This window comes from Ornithorhynchus anatinus, chromosome 2 (assembly GCF_004115215.2).
Source record: "Ornithorhynchus anatinus isolate Pmale09 chromosome 2, mOrnAna1.pri.v4, whole genome shotgun sequence".
Lineage (NCBI taxonomy): Eukaryota > Metazoa > Chordata > Mammalia > Monotremata > Ornithorhynchidae > Ornithorhynchus > Ornithorhynchus anatinus.
Window position 1 is genome coordinate 132,627,122 of NC_041729.1, and position 23,510 is coordinate 132,650,631.

Below are 23,510 nucleotides of genomic sequence, written 5' to 3' on the forward strand. Positions count from 1 at the left end.
ATTGTGCACTTTATTGTGCTTGGGGGAGCACAATACAAATACTTATTATATTGTAATAATACAATATTATTTAGAATTGGTGGGCAATGAGCTTACAGTATAGCCTCTCATTCACTCCTTAATTTCCATTGTCCCTGCCAAAGCATATGGGGCCCTCCTGCCACCTCGACCCAAACCGGAATTTTAACATGGGATTCTAAACATCCAGGACTGTCCCAACCAATGCAGGGCATCTGATTTGTTTACTCTGCCTGGATACCTGCATCAAGCCAGCTGGACACTAGCTGGCTTACTGGTAGCAAATGGCAGAGCTGGGAGTCCCCCCTGCAATAGAAATCAGGAATGGGGAAGTAAAGATTTCTGAAGCCTCACCCTCTAAGCCAAAAGTCAAATGAAAACACTTTCGCTCCTCTAGCGCCAGCTTAACTCACTGTGCCCCGTTCCTGTTCCAACCTCTTTCCCACATCCTCCCCCTAGCCTGGAACTTCCTCCTGCTCCATGTAAGTCAGACCATCACTCTCCCAACTATGTTCCAGGCACTGTACTAAACTCTGGGGTAGATATAAACTAATCAAGTTGGCCCGCAAGGTTCTCAGTCATAATCTCCATATTATAGTAATCATCATCATCATCAAAGTATTTGTTAAGCACTTACAGTGACAGGCACTATTTTAAGTACTGGGGTGGATACAAGCAAATCGGGTTGAACACAGTCCCTGTCCCACGTGGGGCTCACAGTCTCAATCCCCATTTTAAAATGAAGTAACTGAGGCACAGAGAAGTGAAGTGACTTGCCCAAGGTCACACAGCAGACAGAGATGGTGTTCCTCTTCAAAGGACTGTGGGAAGGCAGTAGAGGCTGGTTGTCCGGCCCTCAAAGGGAAATTTCAGGGAAAGGGATGGCAGAACTGAGGAGCCTGCATGTCCCAGGGGCTCATTTAAAATTCCAGCTGCCTCTGCTGCTCCCCACTTTTCTCAGCTAGCCATCCAGCAGAGGTTGGTGATTAACACAAATAGGTGCTAATTAGCCTGCCCCAGCTCTCCTCATCCTGGAGGAATCTTGCTGTTTCCTTGGTCAAGGGAGTCCATAAAGCTGATAGTGAATGAAAGTGCCTTTGATGTTCAAGCAATGTAGAGGTGAGAGCTGTTTAAGTGTGTTTACCTCACTTTGATTGGAGAAGAGAGCTACCCCCATCACCCCTCTCCCTCCCCATTCCACTCTACTGTCACCACTGCCTTCAGAAGAGGAAGTCACAAGGCCAAGCATGGAGAGGGAGTGGGGAAGAAAGTTACATTAGGAAATGTCATACAATCATGGTGGGGGTCCACCTTACTCCTCCCCTTCTTAATCAATCAACCAATCAATGGTATTTATTGAGCACTTACTGTGTGTAGAACACTGTACTGAGAGCTGGGGAGAATACAATATAAGAGTCGGTAGACATGTTCCTTGCCCAAAAGGAGCTTACCGCCTAGGGGAGGAGCTTACAGTAACTCTCTCTCCCTCTCCCTCAACGTCCCCTAGAACCATTCCGCTGCGGCTGTCCAAAGCTTCCCTACATCTCTGCCGCCAGACTGACAAGTGAGAAGGGGGCCCTATTAGAAGGGCCAGCCCAGGGCCCTGACTTCTCTTAAAACGACCCAAAACGACAGTGCTGAGGCCACAACCTACATCTGGTCTTGGGGCCATTTATTTTCTGTGTTCTATACAGCACTTGTCTCACTATGGACACTGGAAATACTAATGTTTATGTGTCCAATTAAGAGCAGTCATCAATGCCAACATCCTCTCCTTCTCTCTGCCCACTCTGATCCTTGGAGACTTCAACATCCATACGGATGTACCCGACGACTCCTCTGCCGCCCGCCTGCTATCCCTCCTCGACTCTGCCGACCTCCTCCTCCACCATACCGCGCCCACTCACCGACTCGGTCACACCCTCGATCTCGTCATCTCCTACCGCTGCACTATCTCCTCACTCACCAACTCTGAAATCCCTCTCTCTGACCATAACCTTCTCACCTGCCTCATCTCTCACACTCCCTCCCCCTGCAAATCTTCGCTACTGCCCCACAGAGACCTCCGCTCTCTCGATCCCATCCGTCTTTCCAATAGCATCTCGCCTCACCTTGCCGCCCTGTCCTCTCTTCCCACTCTCGACGATCGGGTCTCCGCTCTCAACTCCACCCTCTCTACACATCTCGACTCTCTCGCCCCCCTTTCCCTCCGCCGCTCTCGCTCCACTAACCCACAGCCCTGGATCACCTCCTCCATCCGCCTCCTACGCTCCTATGCTCGAGCTGCTGAGCGCTGCTGGCGAAAGTCCAAGCACCAAGCCGACCTCACACACTTCAAATTTATCCTTTCCCACCTTAACTCTGCCCTCTCCTCCGCCAGGCAAAGCTTCTTCTCCTCCCTCATCGACACCCATGCCCGTCACCCCCGCCGATTGTTCCGGACCTTTAACTCTCTCCTTAGGCCCCCTGTTCCTCCCCCTCCCCCATCTCTCACCCCTAATGATCTGGCCACCTATTTCCTCACGAAAATCAACACGATCAGGTCTGAGCTCCCCAAAGTCACCCCTCCGCCTCTCCCCTCCCCCCCCAACGACCCCCTCCCCTACTTTCCCATCCTTCCCTGCAGTATCCTCAGAGGAGATCTCCTCCCTCCTCGCAAGTGCCACCCCCTCCACCTGCGCCTCGGACCCCATTCCCTCTCACCTTCTTAAAACCATCGCCCCTGCCCTCCTCCCTTCCTTAACTTCTATTTTTAACCACTCAATCTCCAAGGGCTCCTTCCCCTCTGCCTTCAAACACACCCACGTCTCCCCCATCCTAAAAAAACCCGCTCTTGACCCCACTTCCCCCTCCAGTTATCGTCCTATCTCCCTACTACCCTTCCTTTCCAAAATCTTAGAACGAGTCGTCTACAATCGATGCCTAGAATTCCTTAACTCCCATTCTCTCCTAGACCCCCTCCAATCTGGCTTCCGTCCCCTCCACTCTACCGAGACTGCTCTCTCTAAGGTCACCCATGACCTCCTTCTTGCCAAATCCAATGGCTCCTACTCCATTCTGATCCTCCTTGACCTCTCTGCTGCCTTTGACACTGTCGACCATCCCCTCCTCCTCCATACCTTATCTCACCTTGGCTTCACGGACTCTGTCCTCTCCTGGTTCTCCTCTTACCTCTCTGGCCGATCATTCTCGGTCTCCTACGCCGGAGCCTCCTCCCCCTCCCATCCTTTAACTGTTGGAGTTCCTCAAGGGTCAATTCTTGGCCCTCTTCTGTTCTCCATTTACACTCACTCCCTCGGTGAACTCATCCGCTCTCACGGCTTTGACTACCATCTCTACGCAGATGACACGCAGATCTACATCTCCGCCCCTGTCCTCTCCCCCTCCCTTCGGGCTCGCATCTCCTCCTGCCTCCGGGACGTCTCCACCTGGATGTCGGCCCGCCACCTAAAACTCAACATGAGCAAGACTGAGCTCTTCATCTTCCCTCCCAAGCCCGGTCCGCTCCCAGACTTCTCCATCACCGTGGATGGCACGACCATCCTTCCCGTCTCTCAGGCCCGCAATCTCGGTGTCATCCTTGACTCGTCCCTCTCGTTCACCCCACACATCCTATCCGTTACCAAGACCTGCCGGTTTCACCTCTACAATATCGCCAAGATCCGCCCTTTCCTCTCCACCCAAACGGCTACCTTACTATTACGGGCTCTCGTTATATCCCGGCTAGACTACTGTGTCAGCCTTCTCTCTGACCTCCCTTCCTCCTCTCTCACCCTGCTCCGGTCTATTCTTCACTCCGCTGCCCGGCTCATCTTCCTGCAGAAACGATCTGGGCATGTCACTCCCCTTCTTAAACAACTCCAGTGGTTGCCTATCGACCTCCGCTCCAAACAAAAACTCCTCAGTCTAGGAGTTGCCCCTTCCTACCTCTCCTCCCTTCTCTCTTTCTACCGCCCACCCCGCACGCTCCGCTCCTCTGCCGCCCACCTCCTCGCCGTCCCTCGGTCTCGCCTATCCCGCCGTCGACCCCTGGGTCACGTCCTCCCGCGGTCCTGGAACGCCCTCCCTCCTCACCTCCGCCAAACTGATTCTCTTTCCCTCTTCAAAACCTTACTTAAAAATCACCTCCTCCAAGAGGCCTTCCCAGACTGAGCTCCTCTTCCCCCTCTACTCCCTCTGCCATCCCCCCTTTACCTCTCCGCAGCTAAAGCCTCATTTTCCCCTTTTCCCTCTGCTCCTCCACCTCTCCCTTCCCATCCCCACAGCACTGTACCCGTCCGCTCAACTATATATATTTTCGTTACCCTATTTATTTTGTTAATGAATTGTACATCGCCTTGATTCTATTTAGTTGCCATTGTTTTTACGAGATGTTCTTCCCCTTGACGCTGTTTAGTGCCATTGTTCTTGTCTGTCCGTCTCCCCCGATTAGACTGTAAGCCCGTCAAACGGCAGGGACTGTCTCTATCTGTTGCCGACTTGTTCATCCCAAGCGCTTAGTACAGTGCTCTGCACATAGTAAGCGCTCAATAAATACTATTGAATGAATGAATGAATGAATGCCAACAGACAGCACCAAAGATCCAAAGTTTATTGGTTCACTGAGAGCTTCACCCCAGTGCAGGAGGGGCTGAGGAGAAATTCCCTCAGCAGCTTGGGCCAGAACCTTTGTGCTCTGAGGCTTCTGTTGGGGTCACAGGGCTCATCAGTGTGGACAAGCTTTTTCTCTCTCTCACTGCTGACAGTGCCAGGCAGCTTGCATAACCACTCAGGACCTGGAAAAAGCAATCTAGAGCTCAATCTCAATGCCAAGTTGGAAAAACATTGATTTAGATAACACCCTCAATGGTACAATCAAGTACCATTGGAAGCAGCCAGGCCTAGTGGAAATAGCACGGGCCTGGGAGTCAGAGGACCAGGATTCAAATCCCGATTCCACCATGTGTCTGTTATGTGACCTGGGGCAAATCACTTTACTTCTAAGTTCCTCAATTATCTCATCTGTAAAATAATAATAATAATGTTGGTATTTGTTAAGCACTTATTATGTGCAGAGCATTATCCTAAGCGCTGGGTTAGATACAGGGTCATCAGGTTGCCCCATGTGAGACTCACAGTCTTAATTCCCATTTTACAGATGAGGGAACTGAGGCACAGAGAAGTTAAGTGATTTGCCCACAGTCACACATCTGACAAGTGGCAGAACAGGGACTCGAACCCATGACCTCTGACTCCCAAACCCGGCCTCTTTCCACTGAGCCATGGGGATTAAGATTGTGAGCCCCTTGTGGGACAAGGACTGTGTCCAACCCAATTTGCTCATATCCACCCCAGTGCTTGGAACAGGCTTGACATATTGTAAGTGTTTAGCAAATACCACAAAAAAAAAAATCAAGTGACAGTATGGAGAGGTTGGCTAAATGTTGGATTTAGAAACAATGCTTTATTCTTCACCCAAAGCAGTGAATCAGCAGAAGATCTGTTTTGCTTGGCAAAGATCACTACCTGGTGGCTAAATGGCCCTTTACAGAACTTCTTGACCTAAAAGGATTTTTCTTTGCAACCATACACAATGTTACCTCATGGACTGAAGGAGGAGGAGGAAGGTCCTTGAAACCCAGAGTACGTCTCCATCCAATTCAAAGAAAAGTACAACCGCTCTCTGAAGTGCAGAACAAGGGACCTTACTTCCTGAAACAAAGCTCATATTTATGAAACAAAGGGAGTTTTCATAAATGCCACTGATGTAGAGAGATGATACAGAAGCCACAAATCAGTGAGCACCATGCTGAAAGAGAGCGGGGTCTCAATGTACACACTCTACCTGACAATTTGAAACTGGTCCCGGGCCCAGAATGTCTCCTCTTTGGAAAGATCCAGTGTATCATAAACATTGTAAGTTAACTTCATGAGAAATACCTGCTTCATCTTTCAATTAGCACCCAGTAAATACAATTGACTGACATTGATTCTACTGCCCTTACAGATTTGAAGGGGAAGATTAGGCCTATTGTATCTCAACATGTTTTGAAGTTAGACATTTTAAGGGCAGTATTTTCATGTTGAGAATATTCAAGAAAAGCTTTTTCAATCTAAATAATAATAGTAATAATGACAGTGGTGTTTGTTAATCGCATACTATGTGCCAAGCACTGAACTAAGTGCTGGGATGGATACAATAATGATAATAATAATAATGGTATTTGTTAGACGCTTACTTTGTGCCAAGCACTGTTCTAAGTGCTGTGGTAGATACAAGGTAATCAGGTGGTCTCAAGTGGGACTCACAATCAATCCCCAGTTTACAGATTAGGGACCTGAGACACAGAGAAGTGAAGTGTCTTGCCCAAGGTCACATAGCAGACAAGTGGTGGAGATGGGATTAGAACCCACGCCCTCTGACTTCCAAGCCTGTGCTCTTTCCGCTAAACCACACTGCTTCTCGATATAAGATAATCAGTTCCCGCATGGGGCTCACAGGCTAAATTGAAATTGAATCCCCATTTTGCATATGAGGAACTGAGTCACAGAGAAGTTAAGTGACTTGCCCAAGACCACAAAGCAGACCAGACTCTGCAAGATGAAACAGAAATTTATTGAAGTTACAGATGGAGAATTGATTGGACACACCTGAAATACACTCTCTTTAGGACAATCAATCAATGGTATTTAATGAGCATTTACTGTGTGCAGAGCATGCCAAGGGCAGGGAATGTGTCTGTTGTTATACTGTACTCTCCCAAGCACTTAGTACAGTGTTCTGCACACAATAAAGTGTTCAATAAATATGACTGACTGACCAAACTGACTGACTGTACTAAATGGTTGGAAGAGTACAATGCAACAGAGTTGGTAGACACATTTTCTGCCCACAATGAGCTTTCAGTCTAGAGAACGGATTTGGTGTATGGCAGTAGCTGATAAAATGGTTTCCTCTATCCCTATTCCAAGGAACACTAACTAGGTGACAATATTCTGCTTCCTTTACTGATTTTCCCAAACCAATCTGTCTCCTGGGACCATCCTTTCATGATTCCTCAGCCAGGGATGAATCCAAGGATTGTGGTAGGAAACACGGCACCAAGGAAAGAATGGAGAGAGAAAGCAAAGGCAAATCACTCACCCTTATTCTAGGTCAGTCTTCTCTGCTCACTGGGAGAGATCTGAGGATGTATGGTGTAAAACTAAATAATAATAATAATAATGGGGGTATTTGTTAAGCACTTACTCTGTGCCAAGCACTGTTCTAAGCACTGGGATAGATACAAGGTCATCAAGTTGTCCCACGTAGGGCTCATAGTCTTAATCCCCCTTTTAGAGATGAGAGAACTGAGGATAGATACAAGGTCATCAAGTTGTCCCACGTAGGGCTCATAGTCTTAATCCCCCTTTTAGAGATGAGAGAACTGAGGCACAGAAGTTAAGTGACTTGCCCAAGTCACAGCAGACAAGTGGTGGAGCCAGGATTAGAACCCACGACCTCTGACTCCCAAACCCAGGCTCTTTCCACTAAGCCACGCTGCTTCTACAATGAATGAATGAATCAGTCACTCGTTTCCTCCATGCAAACTATCAAAGGAATAATGAAGCATAAAATTTCAATCAATCAATGGGATGTTTTGAGTTTTACTGTGTGCAGAGCACTCTACTAATTACTTAGAAGAGAACAATATAATAGATTTGGTCAACCTGAATTCCTGCCCAAGACCTTGGCCAAGTTATTCCTCTGTGCCTCAGTTACCTCATCTGTAAAATGGAAATTAAGACTGTGAGCTCCCCGTAGGACACGGACTGTGTCTAATCTGACAAGCTTGTCCCTAACCCAGAACTTCTGGAACACAGGAAAGCACTTAATAGTAACAATATTGATAATAATAATTGTGGTATTTGTTAAGCACTTACCATGTGCCAAGTACAATTCTAAGCATTGGGGTAGATTCAAGGTAATCAGGTTGGACACGGTCTCTGTCCCATATGGAGCTCACACTCTTAATCCCCATTTTACAGCTGAAGTAATTGAGGCAGAGAAGTGAAGCGACTTGCCCAAGGTCAAATAGCAGACATGTGGCAGAGCCGAGATTGGAACCCATGGCCCCTGACTCCCAAGCCAGTGCTCTTTCCACTAAACTGTGCTGCTTCTCCTGGTCTAGTGGAAATACCAAATAACATTCTAAAAGGCGTTCAGAGGGAAAGGAGCTGTTGGAGCAGAAGCCTATGCTGAATTAGGGTAAAGAAGGCACGCCAAATATCTCTGTGCTGCATGAAGCACTTAGAAGAGTCCAATACAACAGAGTTTGGTCGACATCGGAGACAACGGAGACAGTGAAGAGCACCCCCAAGCAGCCGATGGTCACAATAGCCTGACACGATAATTTTTGTCAAACGTCTAATTTCTAGCCTGACAAAACAGAACATCACTCTCCAGTTCAGAGTTCTCAAGGGCACAACAATTACCACTAATTATAGAGGAGAAACGACTTCTCTCTGATCTATTCTTTATTCTCCACTTGAGGCATGTTCTAACCTACTTCATTTGTAGAATCACTGAGTGGCCACTTACTCTTGCATTTTCCAATATGCCACTTTCAGGAACAGTGAGATGTCAAAAAAGGAATAGAGTAGCAGATACATTGGTACAAAATGTGGAGAGGACTGTCACTTAATCCCAAAATGGTGCTACAGAAGATGGGCTGGCTAGCCTGCAGCTTGCAGACCTGGCTCACCTCCACCTCCCAAATTCAGCATTGGCTTTCTCGACAGCTCTTTCTGTGAGCTCCTCATGGGCAGGGTTCTTGTCTACCAACTCCACTGTATTATATTCTTCTGAGTCCTTAGTCCAGTGCTCTGCACTCAGTAAACACTCAATAAATACCATGGATTGATTGATTGGATTATGCAGAAGCAAATTCAGACTTAGCTTCCAATTATACATTTCCTACCTTAAAAAAGTAAAAGTTTAGCATGAAAGAACTGTATTGAAAGCTTATCTTGTCCTAAAAATGCTAGGATTCTCCTAATATGAGAATGATATTAATCTAAATGTAGAAATCCTTAGAATCAATCTACCTACAGTGGTCCTTGTTTCATGTTTGAAGGTGGTATTACTGACTGTGAAATGTGTGTGTAGATGCCGCTTAAAATGATCAGCAAATCCTTCTATATGACCTTAAAGTATCGATAAAACAGCTTTTGAGCATGTGTAGGAAAGCACAATAAAAGAGTCGGTCTTCTTATCCCTTCATTTCTAACCTCCACAGAAAGAGCAAACAAAGTAGCAAAAGAACATTTTGCCTCAGTCAAAAAGACAAAGAGCTACAGAGCCAACTTCAAACAAACAATAAGCCAAAGACATCAGTGTCTGGCCTACCTCCATGCCAAGGAGGAATTTAGATCCTGGAAAGGCAAGTGCACAATGACACACACAGATAGACTACACTGTTGCCTAGTCCCTAGATGCACGGAGTAGGAAGATTCAGAGATAAAGGAAGAAGCAGAAAATCAAAAGAAGGACAGACAAGGAAGCAGAGAATCACAGAGAGAAAGAGAGAGAGAAAAACAAGTCCAGGTTATAATCACAGAGCAAAAGACCCAACTTGAAAAGACATACAAGACAGCAGGGGTGAAAAGATAAGTTGCTTCTTATCAGAACGTCCAGGTATTTAATACAGTAAGCTCCTACAGGAAATAGTAAGATCCTCAAGGTCATGGTCATGTCTACCTTTACTCTCTATTGTACTCTCCCACATGCTTAGTTCAGCACTCCTCACATAGTAGGCATTCACTAAAAACCATCGGTTGATTCCCTTCTGCATCGCCCTGACTTGCTCCCTTTATTCATCACCCCCTTCCCAGCCCCACAGCACTTACGTACATATCTGTAATTTATTTCCACAGATTAATGTCTGTCTTTCCCTCTAAACTGTAAGCTCGTTGTGGGCAGGGAATATGTCTGATAATTCTTGTGTACTGTGCTTTCCCCAAGTGCTTAGTACAGTGTTCTGCACATAGTAAGCACTCAGAAAATACAATCGACTGACTTACTGCCTGACTGGCCCCCCTGGACCTCTGCCATCAGGTAGCATTGGGTACCAGGATCAGGGAGCAGACAGTGTTTACTCTTCTCAGCACAGAGCCTATATGCTGCCTCCATCAATGTATGAGAGCACCTACACAGGAGCTGTCACCACCCCCTGTCAAGGCCCACTGGAGGTATCCCGCCCCTTCTGTAGCCATGTGACTCCCCCCTGCCACCCCCTAACCTCCCTCCCACCTCCTGCGTTTTGCCACCATCAACTGCCACTGGGGAATGGTATTAACGACAGTATTTGTTAAGCACTTCCTCTTCCTACATGTCAAGTACTGTTCTAAGCCCTGGGGTACATACAAGATCCTCGAGTTGGACACAATCCCTGTCCCTGTTGGGGCTTCTAATCTTAATCCCCATTTTACAAATGAGGTAACTGAGGCCCAGAGAAGTGAAGTGACTTGCTCAAGGTCACCCAGCAGATGACGGAGCTGGGATTAGAACACAGTTCCTTCTGACCTTCAGGCCCATACTCTATCCACTAGGACACACTGCTTGGGTTACATAGGAGGGAGGAGGGAGCAAGGGGTCAGCCCAGCACAGATGGATGGAGGCCAGGGGCAGTGGGAGCATTGCGGCTGAGTCTGTAGATCTGAATGGGGGAGAAGTTATATGAGACTGTGTAATCTGTTTAAAATGTATAAAAATCATTCTAATACTTGTTAAAAGTGAAGAAATAATAATAATAATAATTGTGGCATTTGTTAAGCGCTTATTATGTGCCAGGCACTGTACTAAGTGCTGGGAGTAGATACAAACAAATCAGGTTGGACCCAGTCCCAGTCACATGTGGGGCTCACAGTCTTAATCCCCATTTTACAGATGAGGTAATTGAGGCCCAAAGAAATGAAGTGACGCCCCAGGTCACACAGCAGACCAGCGAGCAGAGCCGGGATTAGAACCCATGACCTTCTGACTCCCAGATTCGTGCTCTAGACACTCCAATAGGTAGGGTTGGTTCATTCAGTGAGCTTCCACTATTCCAAATAGATGGATATATCAGTATTTAAAGTGCATTATTGTTTACCCAAACTGTATAATTCCTAAGGAACAATTTATCAATGAAAATGGAAATGGTTTGTTCAAAAAAATAAATAAATCACTTGACACAGCAGGACATAAAAACAATACTGCAAGCCAATGTAAATATCATACATTTACTTAAAAAAGCTTCAGAGCATGAGAAATGATTTCAAAACAAAGTATTTAGCTTTCCTCAAACCTACCAGACTAATAATGAGGTAGCAATTATTAATGCCATCTTCCCAAAGAAAAAAGTGCAACACGGTTGATTTTTTTCCTGAAAGGATTTGCATTTATAAACAGTTTAATGAATAATCAATCAATCAATGGTATTTATTGTTTACTGTTTGCAGAGTACTATACTAGTTGCTTGAGAGAGTACAATACAGTGGAGTTGGTAGACACATTCACTGTCTACAATGAGTTCACAGTCTAGAGGGGAAGCAGACATTAAAATAAATAAATTACTAAAAAGTACTGTACTCATTATTGTAAGAAAGTCTCTGGAAAGCCTCACATTGCCATCTTACATGCAGTTTTATATCTAGATGCTTACCATTTGTTCAGATAGAAAACTTCTGTAGAATTAGGGAATGCAGTTCCAAACAACACCTATCTGCCTGGAGGGAGTGTAACGTGACGTAGGAAAAAAACAACTGTGTGCATGTTTATCTCTGAAGTCAAGGCATGAGAACCAGAATGTAAGCTTTCCTTAACACAAGATTTTTCAAGAATGTCACCCTTGCCACGTTACCAGAGTATGTAGTGTATGGATGTAGCTATCAGTAGAATTATATTTAGATATAGATTAAGCACCACCCCCATTATAATGCTTTTCTTTCAGGATTCTTTTACAATAGTGTTATTTAATTTTAAGGCTAATTTATTGAAGACTCTCACTTCTGAGACAACACTACACAGTTTACCTTGACTTAAACACCTCTCTTCCTATCTCCCTCCACCTTTGATGGACTTGAATAGGGTGATTAAAGCCCACTTCAACTTAATATTAGATAATGACAGATTTCCAATATTCTAGGGAAAGGTGCCTTTTTGTAGAATGGGATGTGAATCAATTATAGTCTTTCTCCCACCCTGTCTCAGGACAATGCTCAAGTGCATAGTACAGTGCTCTGCACAAAGTAAGGGCTCAATAAATACCATCGATGGATTGATTATTCATTAAACTGTTACTAAATGCAAATTATTTTAGGAGAGAATAATAATAATAATAACAATGATATTATGCACCGTACTAAACACTGGAGTGGGTACAAGCAAATTGGATTGTACATAGTCCCTTTCCCACATGAGGCTCACAGTCTCAATCCCCATTTTACAGTCGAGGTAACTGAGGCCCAGAGAGGTGAAGCAACTTGCCCAAGGTCACACGGCAGACAAGTGGCAGAGCCCGGATTAGTATCCACAACCTTCTGACTCCCAGGCCTGTACTCTATCCACTATGCCATGTGTTACACTGTTTTTTGAGAAGACTGTTCTAATAATTGCGACCTCATTATTAGTCTTAAGTGCTTATTTGTTAACAATATTAAATATTATATTAGCAATCATAATAATCTATGGTAATAACATAGATTCTTATGTGTACCAAAATCTTACCAAAATTTATATTACCCCAAAAGTCACATGCAAGCACTATATATTCCTTCAATCAGATTTATTGAGTGCTTACGGTGTGCAAAGCACTATACTAACTAGCACACTTAACCCCCACTACAAAGTCCTACTGAAAGCTCACCTCCTCCAGGAGGCCTTCCCAGACTGAGCCCCCCTTTTACTCTGCTCCTCCCTTCCCCATCACCCTACTTCCCCCCTCTGCTCTACCCCCCACCCCCCCAGCACTTGTGTATATATGTACATATTTATTATTTTATTATTCTATTCATTTTATTAATAATGTGCATATATCCCGGCTCTGCCGCTTGTCAGCTGTGTGACCTTGGGCAAGTCACTTAACTTCTCTTTGCCTCAGTTACCTCATTTGTTAAATGGGAATGAAGACTGTGAGCCCTACGTGGGACAACCTGATTACCCTCTATCTACGCCAGTGCTTAGAACAGTGCTTGGCTCATAGTAAGCGCTTAACAAATACCACTATTATTATTATTATTATTATATATCTATAATTCTATTTATTTATATTGATGCTATTGATGCCTATCTACTTGTTTTGTTTTGTTCTGTTGTCTGTCTCCCCCCTTCTAGACTGTGAGATCATTGACGGGTAGGGATTGTCTCTATTTGTTGCCCAATTGTACTTTCCAAGAACTTAGTACAGTGTTCTGCACAAAATAAGCACTCAATAGATATGATTAAATGAATTAATGAATGAATAAGCTCTTGGGAGAGTGCAATACAACAACAGACACAATCCCTGCCCATGAAGAGCTCACAGTCTACACATCTGAACTGGAGGTAAATGTCCTATCAGTAGGCAACCAATTTTTAGAGATCCCATTGGTAGTTGCTTAAGAAACTGTTCTGAAGTTTAAGGGTACATTCTGTTGCAATATAAGTGACGTTATGAAGCCATTATCTGGCCTATGCTCCTGTCTGCCCTTTTACATTCCACCACTGGGCAAACATAAAACTGTTGAAGTCTTACACAATATTCCTATATCCTGGTTCTTGGACCTTGGCCTAAAAATGCATGCATTTAGTTAAGATCACAGGCTTGTTACCACTTCAACCTTAAAACTTTCTCAGTGGTCCATGAAAAGAGAGACATTTTATGAGGGAAACTAATATATTTTCCCAGCAACTCCTTGTTAATTATGATTACTCATCTCCTAAGGCAAAAAAAAGGGATAAAGCCTGTTGAGACTAATTTCTTAACTAAAAAAGTCTTGACTTCTACATAGATTCATTCCCAACATCAGAGAAAGAGCTAAAGGAAAAGCTCTAAAGGACTGGTTTCTGTGAATTCTCATCACCAGTTGTGGGTTTCAGCTGTAGTGTGGTTTGGAAAGGAGAAGGGAGACTGCATTAAGCCAACTGTTCTGAAAAACGTATTTTTTCTTTCAGGGGAGAGAGTGCTTCAGATTGCTAAAGCCATTAACTTTCGCCCTTTGTTCTTCATTCAAACTGCTACCACTTACCTTACCCTACCTTGATTACTGCACCAGCCTCCTTCCTGACCTCCCTGCCACCAGTCTCCCCAACTTCAGTCCATACTCCACCCTGCTGCCCAGAACATTTTTCTACAAAAACATTCAGTCCGTGTTTCCCCACTCCTCCAGAACTTCCACATCCACCTCCATATCAAACAGAAACTTCTTATCATTGGCTTTAAATCACTCCATCACTTTACCCTAGCCTATCTCTGGTTTCCTGCTTCAACCCAATCTGCACCCTTTGCTCCTCTAATGCCAACCTACTTCCATCCATCCATCTTGTCCAACCTACTTCCACCTCCATCTTGTCTATCTTGACGCCGACGCCTCGCCCATGTCCTGCTTCTGGCTTGGGTCCCTCCTCTACTTTATTTCTGGCAGACACTCTCCCCTACCTTCCAAACCTTATTAAATACACATCTTCTGCTGTAGGCCTCACCCAACTAAGCCCTCATTTCCTGCTGCCCTCACACTTGGATTTGCACCCTTTATACTACCCCATGCTCAGCCCCACAGCACTTATGTACATATCCACAATGTATTTATTTGTATTAATATTTAACTCCCCTCTAGGCTTTAAGCTCACTGTGGGCAGGGAATGTCTCTAGCAACTCTTTTGTGTTATATTCTCCCAAAGGTTTGACTCTCCCTTCGAAACCTTATTGAAGGCACATCTCCTCTTGGAGGAGATTCTATGTTCCTCTATGTAATTGAATATTTGGGAAGCTAGTGTGGTGTGAAAATACTGTTATTAATGGTGAGATGAATAAACTAAAATACTCATGGTAAAGAGAGACATTTGAGTTAGATTTTCCTAAGTGCTTAGTATTTGCTCTGCGTTAATCAATCAATCAAAGGTATTTACTGAGGGCTTACTTTATGCAGAAACGAGCAACTTGATGCTTAGGAGATTACAATATAAAAGAGTTAATAGATATGTTCCCTGACCAGAAGAAGCTTAGAGTCTAGAGCAGACAGGATGCACTCATGAAATACAATTGACTGACTGATTAATAAGCCCAGTTCTCCCAGAATTTAAATTAATGTCCTCCTAGTTAGGCACTTTAAGTGCAGTATCAGCCCTCTGATCCCAGAGAGAACTGTGCATTTCAGGGGTGTATGTCTACCATATGGAGCAATGAACTACATCTTCCCTTAGTGGTCCTAAAGAAGGAATGTTCCTCCAAAAATTTCTAACTAGCTACCTATCAGGAAGAAAGTTGACACCCTGGAGGAACAGGGATCAAATATTTTCATCTTAAAGGCGAATCATGCTTGAGAACTGAAGAGCAACATGGCCTTGTGGTGAGAAAATGGGCCTTGGAGTCAAAAGGGCCTGTGTTCGAGTTCTGACTGTCAATTGCTTGCTGTGTGAATTTGGGCAAGTCACTTAACTTCTCTGTGTCTCAGTTTCCTCAACCATAAAATGGGGATCCAATACATGTTCCCCCTCCTACTTAGACTGTGAGCCCCATGCGGGACAGGGACTCTGTCTGACCTAATTAACTTGTACCTATCCCAGCATTAAGAACAATGTTTGACACATAGTAAGAGCTTAACAAATAGCACAAAAAAGAGGTCAAAAGAGGACTGAAATCAGGAAAATGACCATAACCCTGTATGAACCAATCAGCTGTGGCTCCTGTGAACTCTATATGATTTAACTGAACATGTAGATACCACAGTTACAGTGACATAGGGCAAATAAATAGATAGGAATAGATTGGTCAGTCAGTCAGTCGATTGTATTTACTGAGAACTTACTATTTGCAGAGCACTCCACTAAGCACTTGGGAGAGTACAATATAATGATGTAAAAAACACATTCCCTGCCCACAACAAGCTGTTTGATCAGAGGCAAACTATCTCAATTACAGAGACGTTATTTGAATCTTTTTTGAGAAAACAGTAAATCAGGAAAATGTCATAGGAAAGACACAAAATTCCAGGGGAAATGCCATACATATAATAATTATGTTAAGCCTTGAGAAAATTACTGTTTGGCTAGTACATGAAGAGAGTTGCTAAACTCAAGGATTATTTTAAAGGATTTAAACAGATTTGGTACAGTATGTGGTTGAACTCAGGTAGGCAGATGAAGACAGTGAACCAAAACATCTTGATCAATATTGTAAACAATGAGTAGAGCAAAAGAATTATTGTGTAAAAAAGCACTTAGGTGTTGATAAAAACATCTTTGGCTTTTGCTGCGATCACGTTACACGTTTCTTTCAAGGCAGTCATAATGAACTGAAGAAAGAGCTTGAACAACAATATACCATTTTAGCAGCGTGGCTCAGTGGAAAAAGCCCGGGCTTGGGAGTCAGAGGTCATGGGTTCGAATCCTGGCTCTGCCCTTTTCCCAATTTCCCAAATTGTCAGCTGTGTGACTATGGGAAAGTCACTTAACTTCTCGGTGCCTCAGTTACCTCATCTGTAAAATGGGGATTAAGACTGTGAGCCTCACGAGGGACAACTGATTACCCTGTATCTACCCCAGCACTTAGAACAGTGCTCTGCACATAGTAAGTGTTTAAGAAATACCAACATTATTATTATTATTATTAGCACTTAGGGTTATCCAAGGTATCACACATCGGTGGGTTTTACGCCCCCCTACTGGACCTAGCCAGAAAGCCAGTGCAACATTCCATTGGCGAATTCATGGGCTTTGATCTGGTTCAATGAGTGGCTCCATACCTTGAACCATTTATTCATTCATTCAATCATGTTTACTAAATGCTCACTGTGTCCAGAGCACTGTACTAAACGCTTGGGAAAGTACAATACAGCAGTAAACAATGACAATCCCTGCCCACAATGAGCTCACAGTCCAGGGATTGGGAAGGGGTTGGGAGGGGGCGGGGGTAGACAAACGTCAATACAAATCAATACAAATAAACAGACATCAATACAGGTACATAAGATTACAGATATATACATACATAAGTGCTGTAGGGAGACAGAAAGGAGAAGAGCAAAGGGAGCAAGTCAGGGTGACACAGAAGGGACTGGGAGATGAGGAAAAGTAGGGCTTAGTCTGGGAAGGCCTGTTGGAGGGGATGTGCCTTCAGTTAGGCTTTGAAGGGGGGAAAGTAATTATCTGGTGGATTTGAGGAGGGAGGGCATTCCAGGCCAGAGGTGGGATGTGGGCCAGGAGTCAGCGGTGAGATGGGAAGATTGAGGCATGGTGAGAAGGTGAGAAACACTTCCCCCAAATCAAATAGCCCTGGTTCAGAAAATATGACTGATGGACAGTCCTTTTGATGACATGGACTTTAACTAGGGCAGGGGAGGTAACTGTGCTGAGGAAAGGGCAGATCCAAGAAATACTGGGGAGGACAAACAAACAGATTTTAGAAAGACACTATATTTTTCCGATGATGAGATGCAATGAGTCAAAGATATAGTAGTACTTATTAAACATTTACTATGTTCAGAGCCTTGTACTGTTAAGCACTGTTATGTTTACTGTGTTAAATGACTCAGTTTCTTCAGACCTATCGCTGATCTATTAATGGTATATGGTCAAATCCATCAATCAATCAATGGCATTTATTGGGCACTTACTGTGTGCAGAGCACTGCACTACGCGTTGGGGAGAGTACCATAAAATAGTTGGTAGACTTGGTCCCTGCCCACAAGGAGTTTACGGTCTAGTACACCAAACACATGTTGGCATACTATAATTTACACAGTAAAGCCTGCCTTTTTGTCTGCTTAAAGTATTGTAATAAATGCTGGTGTTAGCCCTAATTATGTATCTTCCTGGCAATTTAATCTAGATGTGCAAAAGCATTAAGAACTGCCAGAGGGGCTATTTTCCATAGCATGCTTCAACCAGTTTCATTATTAGCTTATTCTTTTTCCTGTTTTCTTTTAGCTAGAAAACCCGCTTAGATAGCGAGCCGTAAAAGTCGCTCCAGATTCAATAGCTGTATCTGTGCAGGGTATAACAAACATCCTTTCAAAAGTCGCATTTTTATAATGTGGAAATGTTTTTCTCCTCATCTTCAGTGCAACAAATGTGGACGTTATAATGACTGTTTCTTGTCATAATGTACATGAATCAGAGGATATTCTTTGCAGTCAGACAGGGCTATTTTCAACAGGAGTTGAAACAGAAATATATTTTAGACTGTGAGGCCCATGAGGGGCAGAGACTGTGCCTGATCTGATTATTTTGTAACAATCCCAGGGTTTAAGACAGTGCTTGGCACCTAGTAGGGTTTAATAAATCCCAGTTTGGATCCTCCTGCAAGCCCCCTGACTTGCCTGGAAGTCTTCCTAATTTACGGACTCTGTCTGAGAATTGGCGACTCCATTTACTCTTTGCCTTACCCAGATCTAGGAGGCTCGAGACACCGGAAACATGTCAGGGTCCCTGAGGTGTCTTCGAGGGGGGGGCGGAGGTTGCCCTTTGTCCAGTTTTCCATTGGGTAGTGTAGTGTTCAGCTAGCCTGCACTTTCCTGGTGCATGCCCAGCACTGGACACTCATGTCTGTAAATTTTATTTTATCAATCCCAGTCCCCTCAGTTTCGGCTCAAGCTGCCACGTCTCGTGCTTCTTGGGGCTGGGGAAGAGAACACAATGGCTTTGAACGAGAGAGGCATCAGGGGGTTCTGCAGATTTCTGCAGAGTCTTTTAGGGTGGATTAGGACACCAGTGCAGTTTGGCCGACTGGATATAACACGGGCCTGGGAGTCGGAAGGACCTGGGCTCTGATCCCAGCTCTGCCACTTGTCGGCTGTGTGACCTTGGGCAAGTCACTTCACTTCTCTGGGCCTCATCTGTAAAATGGGGTGTAAAACTGTGATCCCCTAAATAGACAGGGTCTGTGTCCAACCCGGTTTGCTTGTATTACCCCAGTGTTTAGTACGGTGGCTGGAACATAGTAAGTGCTTAACAAATACTACAATTATTATTATTATTATTATGCTACTTTCACCTCTGTTACGTTTGGCTGTTGCTTCTGTTGCCCAGAGGGATCACTATTCCTGAACACCATTGCCATCCACCAGTATGCTACTGGTGCAGATGTGATGACACTGATCCTGTGTGAACCCACCTCTCTTTCCTTCTCTAATTCTCCCCTTTCTCCTGTTTCTGTCCTTCCCCCAGTTTCCTTTCCTCCTCTCTCCCTTCAGGCCTCATTCTATTTCTAATCCTGACCCTTCCCCCTTAATCTGCTTTCCCCTAAAATGGCCAAGTTTCATGTCACTTTTGCTTTTGAGTGAAAAAACACAATTAAACAAGATACCCAGCTCCAGTTTTGGAGCTGGTGTCTCCTGCTTTAAGTATAAATGATCTGCTTAAAGATTAAAAAAAACACCTAAATATGGAAGAAGGGTCTCTGGATGTAAAGGGGGACTTTGCTTTCTAATCAACTGAAAAGTCACTTTGCAAAAAACAATCAATTGTATTACTCTTTAGAAGTTCATAAGTGTACTTCACAAGAGTTCCTTCTTCACCCATAACTTATTAGAATCGGTAAAGTGATTTACATTTCTGTAGCTTGTCAATTATTTTTTCCTCTGATTTTGACCTCTTTCTTTTGAAGTTTCCCTTTACTTGTTTCTCAGTTCTCCATTTCCTTTTCTGCTACCCTCCCTCATCAATTCAGTTGCAAAGGCAAGCTTGTTATTTTTCTTTCCTAAATTATAACTTCTAGTTGGAAAGATACTGGCCTTTACAGACCCTTCTTTGTTAGAAGGAGACAGTGACGTTCTGTATTTCCAGGATTAGAGATATTGGTAAAAAACAGATCTTAATTTTCTAACTCTCTTCAGAAAAGTCAAGCAGTTTCCATAAATCCTTCTGTGCAGAGTTGCAGAACAGGCCCGAAGGAGAAAATATAAAATATCAAAATACATTGCACTGAAATCCCATGAGCCTCCTGTTGATGGGCTGCTCTTGATTGCAGTCTGTGATTAAAAGCATGTTCCTAGAGACTTGTCTTTCATGAAAAACTCTGTCCTATGATGCAACGCTATTACAACATAATGTCTTGCCTTTCTAGGCCAAGTAGATTTGCCAGAAGGAACTGCTTCGGTCAGTTTAACTGGATCATGCACCAGGCAGCTTGACTCAAAACAGTAAGCAAATAAAAGGAAATGCAACTCTACAAAATTGCTTAATGCTGTTTGTTTTTTCCTTGCATGGAAGAATACTCAATAAACCAGTTTGATAATAATGATGACAATAGTGATGATAGTAATTACTGGTATTCAATTTATTTATTTATCATTAACTCTGTGCCAAGCACTGTTCTAAGTACTGCTATAAATACAAGATAATCAGATAAAACACATTCCCTGCCCAGCAGGGCAGGGGCACACAGTCCAAAAAGAGTGAATACTGATTTTACCCCATTTTTACAGCCGAGGAAGTTGGGGTAACAGGGAGAGAGAATAACAAAAATAATGGATAGTATTACTATTGTAGTATTTGTTAAGCACTTACTATTTGTCAAGCACTGTGTTAAGCACTGGGGTAGATACAAAGTAATCAGGTTGGACACAGTCCCATGTCTTACATGGGACTCACATTCTTAATCCTCATTTTAAAGGTGAGGTAACTGAGGCATAAAAAAGTTAGGTGATTTGCCAGGGTCACATAGCAGACAAGTGGTGGAACTGAAATTAGAACCCAGGTCCAATTCCCCAGGGTCACAGATGAGGCAAGTGATGGAGCCAGGACTAAAACCCAGGTCTCCTGATTTTCAATCCCATTGTATTTCTATAGACCAAACTCCCTCCCCAAAATAATAATGATGATGAGGAAAATGAAGAATTGTTACTGAGATGTTCAGAGACTTTCAGAGACTTTTACCATGCCATTTTTTAATGAGATCCCCACTAATACATTTTGGGGTCCAAATTTCTACTGAGGAGAGATAATGGTTTCAATTTCTTATAAGTTCATGTTTGGAAATTTTGGAAGCATAAACATAATCTTAAATTGACTTTAAAACTCTAAGCAAAAAACTTTTAATGGGCTTATGGATTCAAAGAGTGTGGCCAACTTACTTCATCATAAATAAAATTGTAGTGTACCCAATCAATTGGATTTATGCACAATGCCAAACTTTTAAAGATGTTTCTGAAAGAGACTGTACAAACTTTTCCAGAAGATAGTGTGAAGTTGCCAAAGTTCTTATGACAAAAAAGAGTTGAAAGAAAATTATTCAGAAGTTTGCCAAGTAGTATATTTATCTTTAACTTCTCATAGACTAATAAGAGATTTGTAAATTACCTAAGGTCTAAGATGCTACCTTCCTAGAATCCAAGATGGAAGCTGCTTGGGAAAATTTTGCAACCCTAATTTGAAGACTGTAAGCTCAACTTCAAATGTTAGTAAACCTTAAGGGTGACTTGAATACTTAAATTACATAAAGTCCAGATATGCTAAACAAAGTCAAAAGCAGCCAATTTATGTGGTTGCAGATTTATTTGTATGCAGAGCATACTTTAAAAAGATGCAGATTACAAGTAAACTCTTTGTAAAAGTATTAGTAACAGTACATTACTAAAGAGAACAAAAGGAAATAAAACTGATGAAATAAATATCTTTTTTCATGTGTTGCAGAAACAGTGTTAAGAGATGGAGAAAGGGAGCAAGGAATTCCACAGCAGTAAGGATAGTGATCCAAGATTAATGAGGAGAAAGAGGAAGGAAATAGGGAGCGTGGGTCAGGGAGAGAGAAAGAGAGGATGCAATTTGACTTCTATGAAGCAAGTCCTAGTAGAAAGAGCATAGGCCTTGGAGTCAGAGGACTGGGTTCTAATTCCGGCTCTCCCACCTGTCTGCTAGGTGACCTTGGGCAAGTCACTTATCTTCTCTGTCCCTCATTTCCCTCACCTTGCAGTGGATAGAGCCCGGGCCTGTGAGTCAGAAGGTCATGGGTACTAATCCCAGCTCTGCGACTTGGCTGCTGGGTGACCTTGAACAAGTCACTTCACTTCTCTGGGCCTCAGTTACCTCATCTGTAAAATGGGAATTGAGACTGTAAATCCTACTTGGGACAGGGACTGTGTCCCACATGATCTGCTTGTAACCACCCCAGTGCTTAGTACAATGCCCGGCACATAGTAAGCACTTAAGAAATACCACTATTATTATTATTATTATTATTATTATTAAAGTCTGTAACTATTTTCCTTCCAACTTAGTCTGTGACTCCCATGTGCCCAACCTGATGATCTTGCATCTACCCCAGGGCTTAGTTCAGTGCCTGGCACACAGTAAGCATTTCACAAGTACCGTTAAAAAAAAAGGTCCAACAGATAATTGCCATTGCTTGTAAAAGAACGCAGCAATAGTAAGAGGCAGAAATTTCAGGAGAATGAGGTTAAATGGGGCCATTTGTAAATAGGATCTCTGTCCTTGGTGCCAGGCCCCCGTGGCCATTTCTGGGAACTCTGAACTAGGAGCCAAAGCCAACTAGTTTAAATCCCTCCATGATTCCCAGGGAAGAAGCAGGGCCTAGTGAATAAAGCATGGGCCTGGTAATAATCATAAGGACCCGGACTCTAATCCCATCTCTGCTACTTGTCTGCTATGTGACCATGGGTTTAACTTCTCTGGGCCTCAGTTATCTCATCTGTAAAATGGGGACTGTGAGCCCTATGTGGGACAGGGACTGGGTCCTCCAACTGATTAGCTTGTATCTATCCCAAAGCTTAGAAGACTGCTTGACACATAGTAAGCGCTTAACAAATACCATGATAATTATCTTTATTAGTATTATGAATCCACTGTGGCCCAATCTGAAACCCCAGCATGACTGAGGTAACCTGACACCAACAGGGTTTGAGATTGATCCTTCAAGGTTGCCTAGCAACTTAATTTTGGCGGCAGAGCAATTCTCAGCTCCCACCAAAGTGGCACAAACTAAAACGTACCTAGCTTCAAGTGCTTCCTTAGTTCATCTGAACCACATCCATTAAAATAGTCCCTTCATGATCAAGTGCTATTTCCAGATAACATCATGCATTACAGCACGGCGTAGTGGATACCTCATGGCCTGAGAGTCAGAAGGTCATGGGCTCTAATCCTGGCTCCCTCACTCTCCTGCTGTGTGACCTTGGGCAAGTCATTTCACTTCTCTGGGCCTCTGTTGCCTCATCTGGAAAATGGGGATTGAGACTGTGAGCCCCATGTGGGACATGGACCGTGTCCAATTCGATTTGCTTGTATCCACCCCAGCACTTAGCACAGTGCCTGGCACATAGTAAGCATTTAACAAATA

The 23,510-nt window shown here is 43.7% G+C and overlaps 1 protein-coding gene across 1 annotated transcript in view; it reads right to left on the minus strand.

The window, feature by feature from the left end:
* The window catches only part of TBC1D4 (TBC1 domain family member 4), a 219,158-nt gene that overhangs the window by 134,807 nt on the left and 60,841 nt on the right, over positions 1 to 23,510 (minus strand). The window lies entirely within an intron of this gene.